General features: G+C 31.7%; 1 protein-coding gene across 1 annotated transcript in view; it reads left to right on the top strand.

Moving 5' to 3' along the window:
- LOC102507782 (unc-79 homolog, NALCN channel complex subunit) overlaps window positions 1-12,700 on the top strand; it is a 171,171-nt gene that overhangs the window by 26,336 nt on the left and 132,135 nt on the right. The window lies entirely within an intron of this gene.

The following is a 12,700-nucleotide window of genomic DNA, read 5'->3' on the forward strand; positions in this document are numbered from 1 at the left end:
TGTGATCTGAATCTTCTTGAATTTGCTAAGACTTGTTTTTTGACCTGACGTGATCTATCTTAAAAAATGTCCCATGTGCTCTTGAAAAGAATGTGTATTCTCCTGTTGGTGGATAGAATGTTCTGTATATGTCTGATAAGTCCATTTAGCCTATAATGTTGGTCAAATCTTCTGTTTTCTTATTGATTCTCTGTCTGAATAATCTATCCATTATTAAGAGTGGGTTTTCTTTTTTTCCTTTTCAGCAGCATTACTATGATATATCTAGTTATGATATTATTTATATTTGTTTTGGGGGAATTCATAGGAATTCTTGGCTTGATGTCTCTTGCCAGTTTTGGAAAATTTTTAGGCATATCTCTCTTTTATTAGTGAAAACAGTACTTTATTAAGGCATATTTTATATACAGTAAGATACACAATTATCAAGTGTATGGCCATATCAGTTTTGACAAATATATAATGCTCATTTAACCTTCACCCAGATAAAGACAATAGAATGTTTCAGTCACCCCAGAAAGTACTGTCATGCTCCTTTCCAGTAGTGCCCCTTCTTCCTTCTAACTGAGGCAGTCACTACTATATATAGTATATATATAATCTATATAATTCATACATTCATATAATTGAGGGATTCATATGAATGGGGGTCAAACAGTATGTATTCCTTTGTGTCTGTCTTCATTCACTCAGTATGTTACTGAGATTAATCTCTGTTGTTGAGGCTATTAGTAGGTTTTTTTTTTTTTATTGCTAAGTAAGTATTCCATTGCATGAATTTACCACAGTTTGATTTTCAACCCTGCCATTGATGTACATTTGGGTTGTTTCAAGTTTTTGGCTAATATACATGAAGCTGCTATGAACATCTTCTGATTCAAGCCTTTTGTGGGATTGTTCATTCATTTCTCTTGGGTTTATACTTTGAAGTGGAATTGCTGGGTCATAGAATTTATCAGACAACTCTAAACAACAGTGTAAAGGGCTTTTGCCATTTTACATTTCATCTAACAATGTATAAAAGTTTCAGTTGTTATACACCCTTGCTAACCCTCGAAACTATCAGTGTTTTGAATATTAGCCATTCTGGTGGGTGTATATCTCATTGTTATTTTGTGTTTTCTTGATGACTAATGTTGAATACCTTTTAATAGGCTTATTAGGCATCTAGATATTTTATGAAGTACCTGATAAAGTCTTTTGCATAATCATTAATTGGGTTGTTTGTCTCTTTCATTATTGTTATATAGTTTTTTAATGTAGTCTGGTGTGAGTAATTTATTGGATTTATATATTGCAAATATTTTCTTCCAGTATGGGAGTGCTATTTTAACTTTCCTAACAGTATCTTTTGATGAGCATGTGTTTTTAATGTTTAAAAACTAAAATATATCATTTTAAAATTTATGGTAAGTGCCATTCATGCCCAGGAAATCTTTGCCTTTTCTAAGGTTGTAAGGAGAGTCTCCCATATTTTCTTCCAGAAATGTTATAGTTTAGTTTGCTCATTTAGGTCTATGATGCATTTAAGTTTAATTTTTGCATGTGATGGGTATGGTTTATTTCCTTAAAGATTGTTCTAGCACCCTTTGTTGAAAAAAATACTTTCCTTCCTCCTTTGAATTGTATTAACCCCTTGGTCATATACATGTAGGTATATTTCTGGACTCCATTCTGTTTCATTAATTGTACCAATACAAACTGTCTTAAATACTTTGTTTTTGTAGTCTTGAAATCAGACAGTGAAAGTTTCTAACTTTGTTCTTCTTCTTTGATCATCTTGGTTATTTAAGGTCTTTTGCATTTCCATATGCATTTTAGTATCAGCTTTCATTTCCACAAAAATAATCCTGCTGGGATTTTGATCTTAATTGTCTTATATCTAGAGTTCCATTTGGAAAGAATTAGGGTTGTAAAAATGTTGAGTTTTTTAATCCATGGACATAATGTAACTTTACATTATTTAAGGGGAGGATATGGCCCAGTGGTAGAGTGCATGCTTAGCATGCATGAGGTCCAGGGTTCAATCCCAAGAAATTCTGTTAAAATAAATAAATAAACTTAATTACCTCTCCCACCAAAAAAAATTACATTATTTAGGTCTTTCAAAATTTCTCTCAATAGTGGTCTGTAGTTTTCAGTATAGAATTCTTGCATTTCTTTTGTTAAATTAATTTCTAGGTATTTGATTTTTGATGCTGTTGTAAATAGCATTATTATAAAATTTAATTTCTATTTGTATATTGACAGTATTAAGAAATTTATTTGATTTTTCTATATTCATCTTTTATCCTATGGTTTTGTTAAATTCAATGATTAGTTCTAACAGTTTGTTGGATTTTCTATATAGACAATGATGTCATCTGTAAATAAAGACATTTGCTATTTTCTTTCCAATTTTTATGCCATTTATTGCTGTACTTTTTCTTTGTTCCACTGCCTACAACTTTCAGGTAAATGTTGAATGAAGTGGTAAGAATGGGTGCCATTGCTTTGTTCTTAAACTTTGGGGAATACTTCGCCATTAAGTATTGTGTCAACTGTAGGGTTTGCAGATATCTTTTATGTCAGTTTGAGGAAGTTTCATTTTATTTCCAGTTGACTGAGAGCTTTTATCCTGAATAGATGTTAAATTTTATCAAATACTTAAATTGAAACAACAACAGAGAAGAAAATGATAAAAGTCATATTCTTCTTTATGTATTTCATTGCTTTCTGCCTTTTGTTTTTACTACTTTCTTTTTAATTTTCTCTTCTTTATTTCCTAATTTCTTGAGTGAAAGCTTAGATTGTTGATTTCAGCATTAAAATATTTTCTAATTATTCGTCTAGAGTTACCAATTTCCCTCTTAAGTTTTATATTAGCTGTATCCGACAAATTTTGATATGTTGTGATTTTACTATCATTCATTTAAAAACATTTTAAAATTTTCATTGCTAGATGTTCCTAGGCCTATGTGTTATTTAGGAGAAGTTGTTTAATTTCCAAATTTTTGGGTTCTAGTAACCTTTGTTTTGATTTCTACTATAATTCCATTGTAATCAGTGACTATTTTTCTTATTCAGTGCTTCAAAGATGTCATTTTATTGTTCCTGATAAGAAATTAGACACCGCTTTTATGATTGTAATATCATAATGTAAAGATTTGCTCCTTATTCTTAGTATTTAGTAATTTCATTATGGTCTGCTTAAGTGTAGTGGTCTTTGTATTTATCTGGTTGAGGTTTGCTGAGCTTCTTGACTCCGGTTTCGTGTTCTTTATCAGTTTGGAAAAATGTTAGGTGTTACCCTCTCTAGATAATTATTCTAACTTTTTATTTTTGCCCTCTCATTTTGGGACTTTAAAAACTATTTGGTATTGTTCCAGAAGTCTCTTGTACACCATTCCTTTTTTTTTTTTTGAAAAAAATTATCTATGCTTTAGTTTGAATTTATATTAACCTGTCTCAAGTTTACTAATCCTTTCTTCTGCTTTGTCCAATATTTAAAAAAAGGTATATCCAATGATCTGTTAATTTCATATGTATATATATTTAGTTCTAGAATTTTCTTTTGTTTATTTTTTAGTTTTCATTTCTCTCCTGATTCATTTTATGAGGCCTGGAACATGGTGTTCATTGCTAAGGTGTGACCTGTCTGTTGTCTCCTGAATTTCTGGAGTGTTCACCAAAGTTTCTTACTTTGGCCACATTGGAAGTAGAATCCATCTCTAGCATTTATGTGACCTCTAAAATCTCTGTTCAGCTTTCAGCCGTGAAGCATATGATCTCTTTTTTCTTTGGAGAGTTTTGCTGTGACACAGCACATGCAGTTTAGGATTAGGCAGATTTGTGGAACCTCTTCTCTGCCACTTCCTGCTGTTCGGTACCTTGGCTCACTAATTTCAGCTGCTCTAGCAATTCTTCATTCTGATTTTCCCTCTAACCACTGAAAATACTAATTACTTATTGGTCCCCACCTCTTTGTCTAAGTTTGGAAGTGTTCCCAGGCAGAAAGCCAAGGTAAATGTAGAACTTAATTTGTATGCTCCGCCTTTTTCAAAGGATTACAACCTTGTGTTAAAATCTATGCCTTTAAAAAAAATCTGTGCCTAATGTCAGAAATGAGTTGCTCCATACATTTTGTCCAGTTGCAAGATAAGTCCAATCCATCCTTAAAATATCATGGCTGTAACTTGAAGTTCCCTTATTTCTTCAACAATGGCTTATACCATATCTCATCCTTCTTTCTAGAATTCCAGTGACACATATGTTAAACCTTTTCCCCCATATCTCTTACAATTTTTTTTGTATTCTTCTCTCCCATTTAATATTTCTATGCTTCATGCTAAATCTTTTTGTGTGACTTGTCTTCCTTTTCATTAATTGTTTAGCCTCCCAAAAGGTATTCTTAATTTTGTTAATTATATTTTTAAGTTCTAGAATTTCCATTTGGTGCTTTAAAAAATATCCCAATTATCTGATGATGTTTTCTAACTTGTCTTTTACTTTATAGAATATACTAAGCATAGTTATTTTAAAGTCTTTTTTCTGATAATATTGTGGATCTCTCAAGATTCTGATTCTATTGTTATTTCTATTTTCTTGTTTATCTCATTCTGTTAGTGTCCTGTGTCACCTTAAATTTCTGTGACTTTCTACTCCTGTTTTTATAGATGCCATGTGTTCTTGCATCACGTTGCAGATGCCACACACTTTCCTAAAATCTGTTCCTAAAATCTGTTGATTCATTGACTAGATAATTTTCAGGCAAATGTTTTCTCTTAGGTTTCAATGTGATATATCCTCTCCTTTGAAGTATATATTTGGTTGGTCCTTCACTTTTTTTTTCCTTTGTAAAATCAATTTTGTTGAGGTATAATTTTCATGCAGTAAAATGACCCATTTAAAACATAGTTTGATGATTTTTGATACATGTATACAATAATGTAACCAAAGCTGTAGTCACCATAGTGAACATTTCCATCACCCTTCAGATATCTTAGTTCTTTTTTAGTCAATCCACCCCTTCACCATAGACAACTTCTGATCTGCTTTTTGTCATTATAGACTTGTTTTGCCTATCCTAGGATTTCATATGAATAGAATCATATGGTATGTACCATTTTTGTGTCTGTTTATTTCACTCAACATAATGTTTTTTAGATCTATCCATGTTGGTATATCAGTAGTTCATTTTTTAAAATATTGAGTAGTGCACATTGTACGGATATATCACAATTAGTTTATTCATTCACTTCTTGATGAACATTTTTACCTATTATGAATAAAGCTATAAACATTTATATAAACATGTTTTTAGGAAGATATACATTTATGTCTCTTAATAAATTCCTGGCAGTGAAAATGCTGGATCATATCGTAAATATATGTTTAACTTTATAAGAAATGTCCAAAGAGTTCTTCAAAAGTGGTTGTACCATTTTATACTCCCTCCAGAGGTATATGAGTTCCAGTTCTTTATTACTATCAACACTTGGGATTGTCGGCTTTTTTAATATTAGACATTCTGATAGCCAAGTAATAATATCACACTGTTGTTTAGTTTGCATCTCTCTGATGACTAGTGATAATGAACATCTTTACAGGTGCTTATTGGCTATTTTTATACTTTTTTTTGGTAAAGTTATCAATGAACTTTTTGTTCATTTTAAAATTGGGTTGTTTGTCTATTACATTTTCAAAATGGAAGACTTTTATCAGATAGGTATATATTATATGTGTTCTTTCAGTCAGGGGATTTCCTTTTAAGGTATTCCAAAGAGCAGAAGTTTCAAATTTTGATAAATTTCAAAGTATCAATTTTTTTCTTTTATAGTTCTTCATCTCCCCTAAGATTTTAAGGAAATTCTCCTATGTTTTATTCTAGAAGTTTTATAGTTTAAATTTTTACATTTAAGTATATTATCCATTTAGAATTAATTTTTGTATATGGTGGGAGGTACGGGTTGACTTTTTCCCATAAGGGTATCCAGTTGTTCCAGTTCAACTTGTTGAAAAAATTACTCTTTCCACATTGAATTACCTTGACTATTTTATTGAAAATTGGTTGACCACATGTATGGATCTACTTCTAGACTCTATATTTTATTTCGTTGTCTATCCTCACACCAACATCAGACTATCCTGGTTACTGAGTTTTATAGTGAATCTTGAAGTTATGTAATGTAAATCCTCCAGATTCGTTCTTTTTCAAAATTGTTTTGACTATTTTAAGACCTTTGCATTTTCATAGAAATTTTACTATTAGCTTATCAATTTATGAAAACAGTCTGCTTGCATTTTGATTGTGATTACATTGAATATATGATTTAATTTGGGGAAGAACTGACATCCTGAGAAAAGACTCAATATTGAGCCATCTGATCCATAAATGTGGCATGTCTAGCCATTTATTTGTCTTCTTTAATATCTCTCAACAATATTTGCTAATTTTCAGTTAAAGGTATTCCTAAATATTTTATGGTTTGGGATGCTATTGTAAATAGTGTTTTAAAGTTTAATATTCTACTTAGTTTTTGCCATTATGTAGAAATATAATTGATTTTGTATATTGACTTTATGTCTTGCAACCTTGTTAAGTTCATTTATTAATTTTTGGAGCTTATTTGTTTCCTGAGATTTTCTGTATACATAATTATGCTCTCTAGCAAATAAAAGTAATTAAAACTTTTTTCTTCTAATTTGTATGTTTGTCTGCCTGTTTACCTGTCTTCCTGCCTGCCTCTTCTCCTCTCTCTCTGTCTTCCTCCCTCCCTTCCCTCCTTCCCTCCTTCCTTTCTCCTTTTCTTTTTCTCATTGCACTGGCTCATAGCTCCAGTTAATTGTTAAGTAGAAGTGCTAAGAGTTGATATCTTTTTTCCCTCCTTTGTCTGTGGGGGGAAAGTATGCAGGCTTTCACCATTAAACATGATGTTAGCTGTAGGTTTTTCACAGATGCTTTTAATCATACTGAGGAAGTCCGTGTCTATTCTTCGCTTGCTTGAGAGTTTTTATCATGAGTGAATGCCAATTTTGGTCAAATGTGTTTTCTCCTATTGAGATGATTATATGAATTCTCCACCTAATTTCATTAATAAGGCGAATTACATTGATTTACCTTGCAATATTAAACCAGCATTCCATTCATGGGATAAATTCCACATGGTCAGCTGTATTATATTGCCAGATTCAGTTTGCTAATTTTTAAGTGCTCTTGCTCCTGCGTTTATGAGGAATATTGATCTAGTTTTTTTATTGTAATATTTTTATCTGGTTTTGTTTAGAGAGTAATGCTGACCTCATAAAATGGGTTGACAAGTGTTTCCTCCTCTTCTGTTTTCTGAAAGAGCTTATGCAGGAGTTATATTATTTATTCTTTTATTAGTTAATAGTGAATCCATCTGGTAAATCCACCTGGACTTGGAGTTTTATGTGTAGGAAGATTTTACATTATGAACTCAATTTAATAGTTATGGGACATTAAACTTTCTACTTTTATTGAGTTGAATTATATAATTTTGTAATTATTTTTTTAAAGAATGTGGGCATTTCTTCCAACTTGTCCAGTTTATTGACATGTCTGTAGTATCTGCAGTAATGTCTTACCTTTCAGTACTGATACTGATAATTTATTTCTTCTCGATTTTTTTATTCATCAGGCTAGCTAGGGGGCTTATTGACCTTGTTGAATTTTCAAAAAAAAAACAAAACCCAGTATTTGATTTTATGATTTTCTCTGTTGGTTTGATGTTTTCAATTTTATTGATTTCTGCTTCTCTCCTGATTATTTTCTTCCTTCTACTAATGTTGAATTTAATTTATTCTTTTTCTATCTTATTAAGTAGAAGCATGAATCATTTATTTTGTACCTTTCATATTTTCCAAAATAAGAAATTAAAGTATAAATTTCTTTTAAAGCATTGTTTTAGTTGTGTTCTACAAATTTGGTATTCTGTGGTTTCACTGAATTTCAGAACAGGATATTTTCTAATATTTCTTGTAATTTCTTTTTTGATTTATGGACTGACTAGAAGTATATTTTTAGTGTACAAATATTTGGTGATTTTCTAGATATCTTTTTTTTTGTTTGCTTCTGTTTTAATTCTATTGTGGTTGGAAAACATACATTCTGCTATCAGGCCATCTTAATTTTTAAGGCTTATTTTATGGACCAGAATACTATCTATCTTAGTCAATTTTGCCTGTGTCCTTAGTAAATGTTGCCTAGACATTGCATATTCCACAGTGATTGAGTGGAGAATTCTGTTATTATCAATGAAGTCAAGTTGTTGAAATGTTGTTCAGCATTCTATTTTTACTGGTTTTTTGTCTGCTTGTTTTATCAATTAGTGAGAAAGGACTGTTGAAATTTACAACACTAATTATGGATTTATTTCTCCTTTTAGTTCTGTCAGTTTTGCTTCATATAATTTGAAACTCTGTCATTATTTTACAATATTTATATATCATAATATATAAATGAATATTATAGCTTCATGTACATTATATATACACATATTTATGATGTTATGTTATCTTGATGAACTGACATTTTCATCGTTGTGAAATATCCCTCTTTATTACCAGAGATATTCTTTGTCTTGGAGTCTACTTATCTGATATTTATAAAGACACTCCAGCCTTCTTATGATTACCATTTGCATGATATAAGTTTTTCTACCTATTAACTTATCTATCTTTATATTTCAAGTATATTTCTCTCAGGCAGCATATATTTGGGTCATGCTTTTTGAAAAACTTTAATCGTATTTGTCAGTCTTTGTCTTTCAGACCATTTACATGTGATGTATTCATTATTTAGGTTATTTACACTTGATGTAATTGCAGATATGGTTGGGCTTAAGCCTACCATCTTGTCCTTGTTTTCTTTTTGTCCCATCAATTCTTGTTCCTTTTCTTTTTAATATCTTGCCTTCTTTTGTGTTAATTTTTAGTATTCCATTTTTTCTCTGTTTGAATTGTTAGCTATACCTGTTTTCAAAAAAAAAAAAGAATTGCTCTACAATTCTACAATTATAATATGCACCTTTAACTTTATAGTATACTTTCAAATAATATACTAGTTTACATATAATGGAAGAACCCTGTGCACTTTCATTTTATCCTTCACATCCTTTTTATTCTTGTTATCAAATATTTTAATTCTCTATATATTGTTGGTTTCACAATATATGGCTATTATTTTATTTTAAATAGTAAATTACCTTTTAACATGTTAATACGAGTAGAAAGTCTTTTGTAGCTATTCACCATATTTATCATGTCCAGAACTCTTTATGCCTTTGTGTAGGCCCTGGCTTCCATCTGGGATCATTTTCCTTTAGCCTAAAGACCTTCCTTTAGCTTTTCTTATAGTGGAGCTCAGGTGGCAATGAATTCTCTTATCTTGTGTTTGTCTTCAGGGAGTCTTTATTTCATATTCATTTTTGAAGGGTATTTTCACTGGGTGTAGAATTCTAGGTTGACAGTTTTTTTCTTTCAGCCTGTTAAAGGTGTCGTTCCATTGTCTTCTGGCTTGCATTATTTCTGACGAGAAATCAGCGATCATTCTTGTCTTTGTTCCTCTGTAAGTAATGTGTCTTTTTTTTCCTGGCTGCTTTTAAGAGTTTTCTCTTTATTGTTGGTTTTCATCAATTTGATTATAATGAGCTTTGGTGTGATTTTCTTTACTTTTATTTCTCTAAGATTCACTGAGCTTCTTGGATCTGTGGGTTTATAGTTTTCATCAAACTTGAAAAAATTTGGCCATTGTTCAAGTATTCATCCCTCCCTCCAGGACTTTTGGACTTTAAGCCACATGTGCTTTATATTGCCTGATATTTCCCCACAGCTCACTGAAGCTCTATTTATTTTCCTTCCAGTCTTCAGTTTGGATAGTTTCTATTGTTATATCTTCTAATTCACTGATCTTTTTTTCTGAATTATCTGATCTTCTATTAAGCCCATTCAGTGAATTTTAATTTCTGATATTGTATTTTTAATTGTTAGAAATTCCATTTGGTTCTTGTATTATATCTTTTATCTCTGTTGTCATTGTATTAATGTTTTACTTTGAATATATTTATAATAGCTGTTTTAAAGTCTTTGTTTGCTGACTACCTCAATTCTGTAATTTCTGGGTTTGTTTCTGTTGGCAATTTTTTTCTTCTAATTGTGGGTAACATTTTCCTCCCTTTTCACATATCAGGTAATTTTTGACTGGTTGTTGGACTTCATGAATATTACATTATTGAGTGCCTGGATTTTGTTTTCTTCCATTACAGTGTGTTGAAGTTTGTTTTGGCAGCCAACTTACTGGTGGATCAGCTTGACCCTTTCAAGCCTTGTTCATATTCTTTCTTAGGGTGAAACCTGGGGTAGCCATTTCCCTAACGTTAGGTTAACCCTACTACTAAGGTATGACCTCCAGAGTCTTAATTGAATGTCCCAGGTTTTCATGAGTTCCTTCCACTCTGGCTGGTTGGAACTCAAATATCACCCAGCCCTGTATGAGATGTAGGAATTACTTAGTTTACAAATCCCCCATAGTTGTTTTCTATGCAGCTTAATGGAGTTTTGCTTTATATATGCTCAGCTTTTATGTAAATTCAAAGACCCAAAAGGACTTCCAGTCAGATATCTGGAGCTGTTTCTTGTCTAGCCCTTGTTCTTTGGTACTCTACCTAGCAAATTTAAGCAACTTTGCCTCTCTAAACTCTGTTTTTTGTCCCCTCAACTCAAAGAAACCACCCTACTGTGTGTTATCTTCCCACCTCTGGGCCAGCACCTGGAAATTGCTTCCAGGAAGAAATCAAGGGTGATTGCAGGACTCAATGTCATTATGTCTTCTCTCAAGGGTCATTGTCTTGTACTACCTGTAGCCCAATTTCTTAAAACAGCTGTTTCATATATTTTTCCAGTTTTCTAGTTGTTTATGGTGGAAGGGCAAATCTAATACCAGTTACTCTGTCATGGTTGGAAGCAGAATTCTTGTCTGCCATGTTTTTATGCTATATTTTTCATTTTTATTTTCATGACTGTTTTGCCATATGGTAAGGTATGTAGATAGTCCTAATATCAGAATGGATTGTTTTGTTTTTTTCCAATTACAAATACCTATGCTCTGAGATTTTGATTCAGTAGATCTAACGTGGGTTCCAAGCATCATATTTTAAAAACCTTGACTGATAATTTTTGATACATAACAAAGGCCAATCAATAATCACTGTTCTAGTAAGCTTAAATGTAGTATGACTTTGGTGAACTTAAAGGAGGTATCCTGCAACCTGTGCTTAAGTCAGTGACATCTTGTAAAAATAGAACAAAAAATTAGAGGAATAAGAGCTCCTGGATATCCCCATCATCCATATATAAAGCATTAATTTCTGGAAGAGCATGAGTCTTTGGAGGTCTGATCAAGTGCTGAGGCTATTTCACATTCTGATTTGTTTATACCTGTGCCCTTAAAGTTATTATATATTTTGAATGTTCTATCTAAAAATAAGAAGAACTTTTTCTTAATATTTATAAACTGACCTGCAACTATTCTCATAATACACAAATTCAGAGATGGTTAGCAGATTTCATCTTGTGTGCCAACTCTGTTTTGATTAGTGGTGACTTCCTGGAGCTCACTGTTGAGAAAGATTGTAATGCCAGTTCTGGACTCAGCAGGAAGGAATGCTCTTATGGATTAGTGGTATCTGTCATGAGCTTGGGATTGGAGGAATGGTGCACATGTCCCATGTATTTGTAACTTGTCTACTGGGTAAAGGCAGTCTTTTCCTCTAGATTTCTCTGATTACTCAAGAAAACTTGTTGCTGCTTTCTCTTGACTTTTTATCTTGACTTTTCCACATGTAGGAAACAAATCTTACAGTTATGGAATGCCTATATTGAAATAATTTATTCATTCATCCATTCCTTACTCATTAATTTCCTCTTTCTCACCAGAGATATAATCAATATGATATTGTGTTATTAGAATAGTGGCTTCTAGTCTGCACTTCTTGCCTTCTTTTTAAATAAATAGGCCCATTGTGTACTTTTTAAGGTCATTGATTCTGTTGACCATATTCTCCTGAATTCCAAATCAGACACATAATCTTATACCTGGTCTAAGAGTAGGATAGAAGAATTCAAATTGGAACATTCTTAGAAAATTTTATAAAATTTTTAGAGCATAAATTATGGTTAAATCATTAGTAACAATAACAAATATTTTAAAATTATAATTGGACATGTTACTAAGAATATTTTCTCATCTGCAAATTTTTATATATTGGGCCAACCATGGTCTTACAAAATTAGAATATGGCAATTTAGAAAAATGACCTACTTTCAAACATATGATCCTGTTATATTTTTTTCTGATGAAATATTAGCTAAGTGCTTTGGGCTACAGGTTCATCTGGATGATGATAATTAACTGTTGTAATTCTCATTCTAATCTGTCTCAGATCACTTGGTTCTTGTCCTCATATTCTGTGTGTATACTGTATTAAGGAGTTAGATATTAGCAAACTAGCAGAGGTTTAGACTATGGGTAATATATGAGAGAGAGATACAAGAAATTTGGACAAGAAACTCATCTTTCCAGTCTCCACAGTTGATGGGGATGGAGTGGTAAATGGAATAGTGGAGGTTGCCTTACCATTCATTTCAGTTATTATTAATTTGAAACACTTCCTGGTGCCAGAAATCTAGGATGTTTAGCATA

Source organism: Camelus ferus, chromosome 6 (genome assembly GCF_009834535.1).
Source record: "Camelus ferus isolate YT-003-E chromosome 6, BCGSAC_Cfer_1.0, whole genome shotgun sequence".
NCBI classification, from domain to species: Eukaryota; Metazoa; Chordata; class Mammalia; order Artiodactyla; family Camelidae; genus Camelus; species Camelus ferus.